General features: G+C 38.1%; 1 protein-coding gene across 1 annotated transcript in view; it reads right to left on the minus strand.

The window, feature by feature from the left end:
- The window catches only part of LOC107729108 (serine/threonine-protein kinase ULK2-like), a 42,608-nt gene that overhangs the window by 23,814 nt on the left and 8,504 nt on the right, over window positions 1–10,290 (minus strand). The window lies entirely within an intron of this gene.

Raw genomic sequence — 10,290 nt, forward strand, 5'->3', positions numbered from 1 at the left:
TCAAATTTTTATGTTGCGATTAATTGCTAATGCTTTTATTACGGTATACGGTATTATCACGATATTGAAATTAAGTATAAAAAAAAAAAGTGCTTTCATAATACAGTATAACAGGTTTAATAACTTTTTGTCTTATAAGAAAAATAACTGAACATTTAAATGCAATAAAGCAATACAGAAAAATGTATAAAGTTAAAAAGTTTTACACAGATTAAAGTGCAAAAGAACTATAAAGACCAATAGGTATCACTTTACAATAAGACCTCATTAGTTAACCTTAGTTAATGCATTAACATTCACAATGAGCAATAGCTACATTTGCTACAGAAGTTATTAATCTTTGTTTAAAAAATACAAGTCTTAGTTCATGTTAGCTCATTAAATAACACGGTTGCAACTTTCGATTTTAACAACGTGTTATTAAATATTGGAATACCTAAGATTAATGAATGTTCAGAAGAATTTTTCATTGGCAGTTTATGTTAACTAATGTTATCTAATGAAGCCCTAATGTAAAGTGTGACCGAACAATAAAGAATCAAAACACTTTCAAACAATATCTAGGGCATGTTGTAGTCCAGATTAAAATGTAAAAAAAAAGTTTGAAAATAAATAGCCTATTAAGTCTAAATATTTAAGTATTTGGCGCTGTGATGAACATCATAGCAAATACACAAATCTGAATGGCTATTTAAATCATTTAAACATGATTCAGAAACAGGAAGTAGTGCAGCTGCTTTGTTTACAGGGTTTCCGGGGTAACGGCTGCATTTAAATGAATTATTATTATTATTATTATTATTATTATTATTATTATTATTATTATTATTTCTGCAGTTTAGCGCCATCTGCTGTCAGAGAGTGAAAGTGCGCTTTCATCCAGAGCGTTTCTCACATGTTCGGCCATGTGCTTCACGTCCGCGCTTGTTTACATCAGAGTGCACACCATCTTTCACGCAGCATACAGCGGTGTTGTGCATTTTGACCAGTTTATGGGAAAAGTATTCTTAAAATGCATTCAAAATTCTGAATAATTTGTAATATATAATTATTCACGGTATTTAGAAGTGCCCACTATAACAATATCGTGCATATTCATTACCGTGATATATCGCATTACCGAATACCGGCACAAGTCTAATCAGAATTGACTCCATTTACTTTAGTGATGCACAATTCTTGTGAACAATTCATTGGTGCATGTTTGGAGTGCGAAATATATTAGTACCATATTGATTATTGGTCAATATTGCTCATTTTTAATTGTTTTTTGCTAATTTCCCTTGTTTTTAAATTTAGGTTACCTTTGCCGTATTGCCGTATTCATGTTTGCCTTATTCCTTAATAACTAGCAATACAACACTGAAATTTCACAAACCGAAAATATTCAGCCAAAACAGCAAAACGAAAAAAAAAAAAAAGATTGATTTTGGCCAAAATAGTTTTGAAGAGCCAAAATTATTGACATTTAATCAGCACTTCTGCAATGACAAATTAGTGTCTATTTTCTACACACAACATAGATAAGATACAACCGTGATCAAAAATCAGTTAGAAGAACAATATTGAAAATTTGTTTGAATGAAATATCGTGAGGCTGGTTTAAAATATCAGATGAGAACATGACACACTGAACAACATACCGAGTTCAGTTAACCAAATTTAAATACAGAAACGTTTTGGTTTTGGTTAAATGAAAACTTATTTTTTGTTTCAGTGTTTGGTAAAAATTCATGCTGGTGGATTCCTATTAATAATAACACTAATAATTTAATAACACAGCTAAACGTAATCTTGTACCTGTAGCATTTAAAATTATTGATTTTAGTTTTTAGTGTTTAATTTTGATTTAGACAAAATATTTGATATCTTCTGAAGACTTTTAATATCTGCTTAGCAAAACCATTATTGGCTTATCAGTATCAACCACAATTTTAATATTGGTGCATTCCTAATCCACGTTATTCAAGAAAAAATAGTGTTTGTCTTCGTAAAATTTTATCAAAATTTACAAGCAGCTCATGGGCTTATGACTTCGTAATCTGATCCCAGGAAAGCCCACCGCCCCAGTTCCGCTGTAGATCCGTTTATGGGATCTGGGATCAATGCAGTCCAGGAGCTACAAGGGGCACTGCCACTGGTTGTCAGTCTGATTGCATAATGGGCTGATTTGAGCTGGGCTGGCAGTGGTGGGGGATGGGAAGGAGAAATGAAATGGAGCATCTCTTTGGTTGATCAACTCGAGGACATCATTAACGCTGCCATCACATATCAGTCATTTCTTGAACTTGACCTCTTCATCTGTGACTTCATCTGAAGTCAAATGGCCCTGAGCATGCTATGCACAATCAAACACACGGGCCATTTGATGAGAGGTGCAAAAGGAACCGTTGAACAAAGTGTGGGCAGAAAAAGAAAAACAAACAATGGATGAAATAGTTTTGAATAGCCCAAACTGTTGACTGAAAGAGTCACATTTAATCAGTGCTTTTCCGACAGCGTTTACTTTGTAAGCTAAATCAGGTAAGCATGACCCCAAGAAACATGACACACTTTACCCCGACCAAAAATGATGCTAGAGTAGCAATTTGTAAAATATGTTCATCTGAAATATTAAAAGGCATCTCGTTGCTGTCACGTGTATGTTCCCGTTTAATTCCTGTTTGTCCTTATTTGGTCCTTCCTGTTCCTGTCCCCATTTAGTTCTATTAGTTCCAGGTGTTTCTCATTATTAGTTATCCTCCTCACTTGTCTGCCCCTCGTTATCTGCCCTATTTGAGTTCTAGCCTGTTCTGTTCTCCCTTGTCTGGAATTGTTGATGTCAACCCTAGCTATGTGTGTTTTCCTGTTTCCCTGGATATTATTAAAGTCAATAAGTTTGAATTCGACTCTGCGTCTCCTCGTTCCTCGCTATGTGCTCCTCACAGTAGCGAACCGTGACAGAATTCCAGACCAACAAAAAGTGAGCAGCACCTCTCCTCTCCGTTTCTTTTCCGTTTTTGAAAGTTTTTTTGTTTTTCTATTTCTCTCTGTGGCCATGGAAATAGCCGCTCGGTTCTCCACTCTAGCCCACAGGGATTTTCCCTTCATAGAGTTCGCCTGGGAATTCTGCGGGCTCACCGCTACTACAGCGTTGGATGACACCACAATTAACTCTGTTCTGGATCGGGGCCAACTACCATCGCCCCGTGGACCTCCCAGACACCACTGGACTGAGCTGGAGGGAAGGGATCCTCCGGTGTCTGGAGAGTGTCCATCCCTGATCCAGAACCAGCTTGCCGTCAGGCCTGCCGGCCGTCTGGACATGGCGCTACCTCCAGAGTTCTCGGCTCCTATCCTCACCCCAGAATCCGCTCCAGAAAGTTCTCCTTCGTCTCCGCTGGTCCCGTCGAGCTCTCCATCATCCCCTGAGTCTTCTCCTTCATCTCCGCTGGTACCGTCCAGCCCTCCTTCGTCTCCTGATTCCCCCGAGTTAGCCAGCCCTGCACCTCCAGAGCCCCCTCCTGTGTCAGCTCCTCCAGAGTGACCTCGAGTGCCCGCTCCTCGATCCACCATGGCCTCCTGAGTCCCCTGCTCCGCCATGGCGTCCTGAGTCCCCTGATCTGCATTGGCCTCCTGGACTGCCTGATCCGCCATGGCCTCCTGAGTCCCCTGCTCCGCCATGGCAACCTGAACTGCCTGCTCTACCATGGCCCCCTGAGCTACCAGCTCCGCCATGGCAACCTGAACTGCCTGCTCCGCCATGGCTCCTGGAGCTCCCTGATCCGCCCTGGAGGCCTTCCCGTGTCCCTGTCTTGCACCAGCCTCCAGGGCGCCCCCCCCCTCCCCAGTGATATTGGTCCTTATTTGGTCTTATTTGGTCCTTCCTGTCCTCATTTAGTTCTATTAGTCCCAGGTGTTTCTCATTATTAGTTATCCTCCTCACCTGCCTGCCCCTCGTTATCTGCCCTATTTGCGTTCTAGCCCATTCTGTTCTCCCTTGTCTGGAATTGTTGATGTCAACCCTTGCTACGTGTGTTTTCCTGTTTCCCTGGATATTATTAAAGTTAATAAGTTTGAATTCGACTCTGCGTCTCCTCTTTCCTCGCTTCGTGCTCCTCACAGTAGCGAACCGTGACAGTTGCCTAAGAACTTTACTATCACTGGTTTAATTTATCACCTGAGAACAAGATACCATAAAGAGCATAATGAGTTAAAATACCCAATTTATTAACCAAAACCTCATTTTCAGTTTTTACCTAAATGAAAACTTTAATTATTCAGTTAAAAGTTGCTATCTTACAGAAGCCTAATTTTGTTTTCGGGTCAACCCTACAACAAAGCACCGTTGACCAAAAACAAACTCAAACTATGAGATTCCAGAGCTGCGTTCCAATCATATCTCCACAGCTATCACAAGCTTCAAAACATTGGAAAATACAGGCATGATATGAAGTCAAAAAGCAGCACAGTCCAGCCAGGCGGTGAGAGTATTGCATCATAACTAGACGTGCTGGGTTACACAAGGTGAAAACCAGCCAAAGCATGGCTTTAAATTCTAGGAATGTTTGAGAAACACCACGTGCGACCAACTGCGAGAGATGGATGTGTTTTTCTTAGAAACTGGTTTCTAGTTATCAACATGATGAGGGAACACAACATTCTAGGGCTGTAATGAATACTTGAGGTGTCGTGAGCCTATAGACACAGACTGTCCTTTTAGATGAGAATGTTTCTAAAGCAATGTCCCTGGAGCTCTGAATGACACACTAGAGGATGTTTATCAGCAGGAACAGGTAGTGAAGAACAACAGCACATCATATTGCCAGTGGCAAGGCCATGAACCTCACAGTATTAAGATGAAGAAAGAGATAAAGACAAATAAACATATTTACTTGGGTCTAGAGCCCATGAAGGGCTGGTAAATAAACAGACAACCTACACTTGGTGACATGTTGGTGGAAATGAGGGCGGACATTTAGAGAGTACTATTACACTATAAGGTGAAAGAATGGATTAATTTATAAATGGCAAAGAGTATTATACTACATTGTGAACATAACCTAGGCCTATTAGCTGAATAGTTGTTAGTTCCTGCAGGCAGCTCTCGAGGAAAACATTAACAGGTTCCAGATGTTTCCAGGGTGTATTTCTTTCTTTCCTTGCAAACAACACTAACTGCTCATTGTCTTCATTTGAATTCATCCCTCCCCTTCTTCTCAGAAAACTGAAGACAACAAGTCAATCTATCCTCCAATGGGACACACTGTTCTCTAACAGGAAGTTCAAGTTTTGTTTTGACACATATGATTGTCTCATGCATATGTGACTCATAAACAAGTCTGACTCCTCCTACCCTGCCTCAAAACCCCGCCCACTCCTCATTCCCACTTTATGTTTCAAAGTAGCCAGAATTATTCCATCCCTTTGATCTCCTTACTAATTTCCCTTTCCTTACAAATGTACATGTTTTTTGCACATCTGAACAGCCCTTCTCTGTTTCTTCAAGGGATAGTTTGAAGAATGTTTCAACTGATTATATTAATACAATGAAAATCAGTGGTGTCCAAAACAACAAACACCCTATTGACTAGGCATGGGCCGGTATGAGATTTTGACGGTATGATAACCTTAAAGGGGTCATATGATGCTGCTAAAAAGAACATTATTTTGTGTATTTGGTGTAATGAAATGTGTTTATGCAGTTTAAAGTTAAAAAAACACATTATTTTGATCTGTCTAAATCTTATAGTTATACAATTCATATACATACCATTTATATCATTTCATATCATTTAGTTATATAATTTCATATACATAATTCGATTTAATAATAACCCAATTTGAAGCAAAAACGGAATGTTCTGTTCTGACTAGCTTTGTGAAATGATACTATGCCTGAACAAAGCAAACAGCAGGAGCTCTGAATGAGACGCAGATTCACTCTCTGACAGCAGCGTGCAAGTCCAGAACAGAGACGAGTTGCAATAAGACAAAAACGTCCGGTTGCCGATTGCGTAAGTTCCAGGGGAAGCTACTTAAGTTCGGCCATCCTACACACACGTGACTGACCGCTCGCTCGCTCCAACAGGAGGAGGAGGGTCGTGTTACTCTCTACACTGCACTCAACCTGAGGGATTCCTACACTTTCAGTCTTTGAGGAGACATGAAAAACAGCGCATACTGCAGGAACGGTATAACGGAAAATATTTGTGGTTTTGAAACCATGAAATTTTCAAATTGCGGTATACCTTGAAACCGGTAATCGGCCCATGCCTACTACTGACTTTCACACCATTGACATACATGCATCAATCGATCGATCAATCGTATTTTGTGTTCCACATAAAATATAACATTATATAGACTTGGAATGAAGAAAAAAACATATAGATTTTATTACATAAATTGCCATTTAAAATGCATTATGCTTCTAGGCTGCGGAATTTTCTATATATCAATATAACTATAAAATAATAACAATAATAATTGTTCATGTTATTATATTATTATTATTATTATATAGTCATGATTCATATTGATATATAATCAAAATAAATTTAGCCGAATTGTGTAGCCCTACAAACAAGCACATCAAACCTGGAGAGTTTCTATTAAATAAATAAATAAGAAATATTACTATTGTAAAAATTAATTTAAAAACTAGAGTAAAAAATAGAATATATACAAAATATAATATTTTTATTTTTACAGCATAATAATAACAATGTAATCATTAATATCAATAATTTATTAATTATTTTCAAATGCTGAACCATCAAGCTTTTATTCTGGCGGGCTGCTAAAATAAAGGCAGCCCTTAAAGTTTCTCTTTTGTTGAAAACAGCCGGTTTAAAGGGGTCATATGATGCTGCTAAAAAGAACATTATTTTGTGTATTTGGTGTAATGAAATGTGTTTATGCGGTTTAAGGTTAAAAAAACACATTATTTTCGAACTAAAAAACACTGGATCATCCGGATCCGGCACTGAAAACACCGGATCATCAGCTCTTTGCATGTAAAAAAACACGCAGAACACATATTTTTTTAATTCAATTGTAGCCTTTGCGATTTTATGATCACACTAAGACATATTGCAATTTTGGTTTTATTTTGACTAATTGTGCAACTCTAAGGGTGAGTTGTTGGGTGAACTATCCCTTTAAAGGCAAAGCACAAGTACACCCTTGTCAGGCAGAAAAAGAATCACCACCCTGTTATTACAGCAGGTCTCCAGCCTCCCTCTGTCAGGGCAGGGACATCGCTGAATAGTGTTTGACTGGAGCTGCTCAGCTCTCACTGCAAGCCTGTAATTAAAACAGCTGCTGAGATATCTTCAGTTCCATCGGTACAGATCCCCATTGAGGAAAAGCTCAATAACGCTTCAACATCTCTATGTGTATACACTCTAAACAAGATTGCACGTGTGAACTTGCACTGACGTTGGCATTAATCACAAGCAGCTTCCATTCACACTTCTTCATCATGTGGGATGAGATCGTTATCGGAGCTGCAGGTCTGGCCCGGAGCGCTACCACACTGCATATGCTCCATGTGGCGTAGTGGGATCTGAGGGCCGCCTCTCTCAGCACAGCTTAAATGTGAAAGGGCAAGCGCTCCCAGTTGCTATGCTTTAACTAGACACCTCTGGCTGGGTACAAAAAAGTCAATCCTCCTAACATCTTTAATGACAGTGGATTGTAAACAGTCCACGGTAGAGTAATTGGGCTTGGAAGGGAGCACCATCGATATTCCCCAGGGCTCCGTGCTGCCATCAGGAGAAGTGTGCTGGAGAAAGGTCACCTTTTTTCTGTAGTATATGCCTCTTGGTGCCCGCTGAGGAAAATGGCCATTTATTTAATTTGAGGAGCAATCAAGCAGGTATCCACTTGCTTTGTATTTATAGTGTCTTAAGATAGTGAGAGTGACAGATCTGCAAAGTGATAGTGAGGTCATTAAATCAAGAATGAAGGGCTATATTAGATACAGAGATCCAAACTAATTTTGTGAGCACTAAACAAGACCACCACAAAGAACGCTACTGCCACTGGGGAAATAAGTACTTAAAGGGATAGTTCACACAAAAATAAAAATTCTGTCATTAATTACTCACCCTCATGTCGTTCCAAACCCGTAAAACCTTCGTTCATCTTCGTAACACAGATTAAGATATATAAAATTATGTTATTTTTTTTTCTTTGCTCTCAAAAAGTATTCTCGTAGCTTCGCAAAACTGAGCCACTGATGTCACATGGACTGTTTTACCGATGTCCTTACTACGTTTCTGGACCTGGGAATATTACAGTTGCGTTGCTGTCTATGCATGGTCTGAGAGCTCTCACATTTCAACAAAAATATCTTAATTTGTATTCCGAAGATGAGCGAAGGTCTTACGTGTTTGGAACAACATAAGGGTGAGTAATTAATGACAGAATTTTCATTTTGGGGTGAACTAACCCTTTAATAAGTGTAATTAGAAAAGTATAATTGTAGCTATTATACAAAAATGTTTTATAACATCATAAGGCATAAACTGAAAAATGATTCTGTTTTCCTTTGCACTAACTAAAAAAAGTGCTTGAGCTGTTTCAACATAGGGTTGTCAAATCGATTAATTGTGATAAGTCGCATCCAAAATAAAAGTTTGTGTTTACATAATATTGTCACGTTGCTAATGTGTTGGAGTGCGGAGCGAGGAACGAGGAGACATGGAGTACATCAAAAAGAAGATTTTAATGAAATCAAGGGAACCAGGAAAACACGTAGCTGAGGAGGTAGACATCAACAGACATTCAACACCAGACAGGAAACGAGGGGCAGAACACACTTTAAATACACAGGAGCAAATGAAGATAATTAATAACACAGCTGGAACTAATGGAACTAATCAGGGAACATAATGGGAACAGGAAAACCAAATAAGGGCATGGAAACATATGGGGAGCAAAACACACACAAAACACGGAGCAGAGTCTGACAAATATATTGTGTGTACTGTATATATTTAGATATATATATAAATACTAGGGCTGTGCGATTTGGGGGAAAATATCAAATTGCGATTTTTTTGACAGATATTGCGATTGCGATTGCGATTTGATTTGCGATTTTAAATTTGCAAAGTCAAGCTTCAGCTCAATATTGTCAATAATGTGCAGCACAGTATGGGTATCATTACCCTGCTGAAAAAAAAACAATAGAAACCATCACAGAAATTCTTATAGTTTCCATTAAATACACATAAATTCATGTATATATTTAAGATACATTTACATGTGTGTGTGTGTGTGTGTGCGTGTGTGTATATATATATATATATATTCATCTTATGTATGATTTATATTATATATAAATATACATATATATTACATATATTTATTAAATATATACATGTATGTGTATTTATGTAGACATATAAATACAGTATATACAGTATATACACACATACATATTATGTAAACATACTTTAATTTTGGTTGCGATTAATCGATTTGACAGCCCTTTATATGCATGTATGTATGTATATATATGAATTTATTTTAGATATGATATATATGTCATGTAGAAATTATTTTTTATTTTTTATTCTTGATTTCTGTTTTTTTATTTTATTTTTAATTTATTTAGATGGAACAGTATATATTGAAATTTAAATTTTGCCACTGACAGTGTTGGGCAAGTTACTTCCAAAATGTAATACATTATATATTACGAGTTACTGTCTTTTGAAAGTAATTAGTTACATTACAATATTACTGTCTCTGAATTGTAATGGGTTACACTACTTTTGAGTTACTTTTACCAAAATATCCACATAAGTATTACAAAATGCAAAATGTAGTTTATTGCTGCTCATGTTTATATTATATGTGGGTACATAGGCAATATATTAGTGTTCTAAGAATCTTTAGTAACTTTGATTCGAGTTCCATATGCAAATTACCATGCTCTCACACAAAGGGTCATAAAACTCCCCATTATTTCCAACCTCCCGCTTGGAATTTCAGACTTTCTCATTCGACAAGCCCATCCTGAGAGGCGTGAATCTTCTCAGACCTTAAAAGGCTCACGCACAGTTCCGCCCATGTTCTTGTTGATCTTCTTCTGCTAAGAAGCGTGTTGGAGCCTGAGCTGAGGGCGTGCCCAGCGGGCTCCAAAACACATAGCTTTCAGTCTGCGGTTCTGTTAGATTCTGAGAAGATGAGGATGTGAGCTAGCACCCCTCTAAGGACACCCTAAGTCTGCGCCAGGCCTCGGGCCTTGACTTTCCATTCACCAAGATCCTCTGACTCAAACTGGTTCTTTTTCAT

The sequence above is a fragment of the Sinocyclocheilus rhinocerous genome, unplaced genomic scaffold, assembly GCF_001515625.1.
Source record: "Sinocyclocheilus rhinocerous isolate Xijiao unplaced genomic scaffold, SAMN03320098_v1.1 scaffold1870, whole genome shotgun sequence".
In the NCBI taxonomy this organism is placed as follows: domain Eukaryota; kingdom Metazoa; phylum Chordata; class Actinopteri; order Cypriniformes; family Cyprinidae; genus Sinocyclocheilus; species Sinocyclocheilus rhinocerous.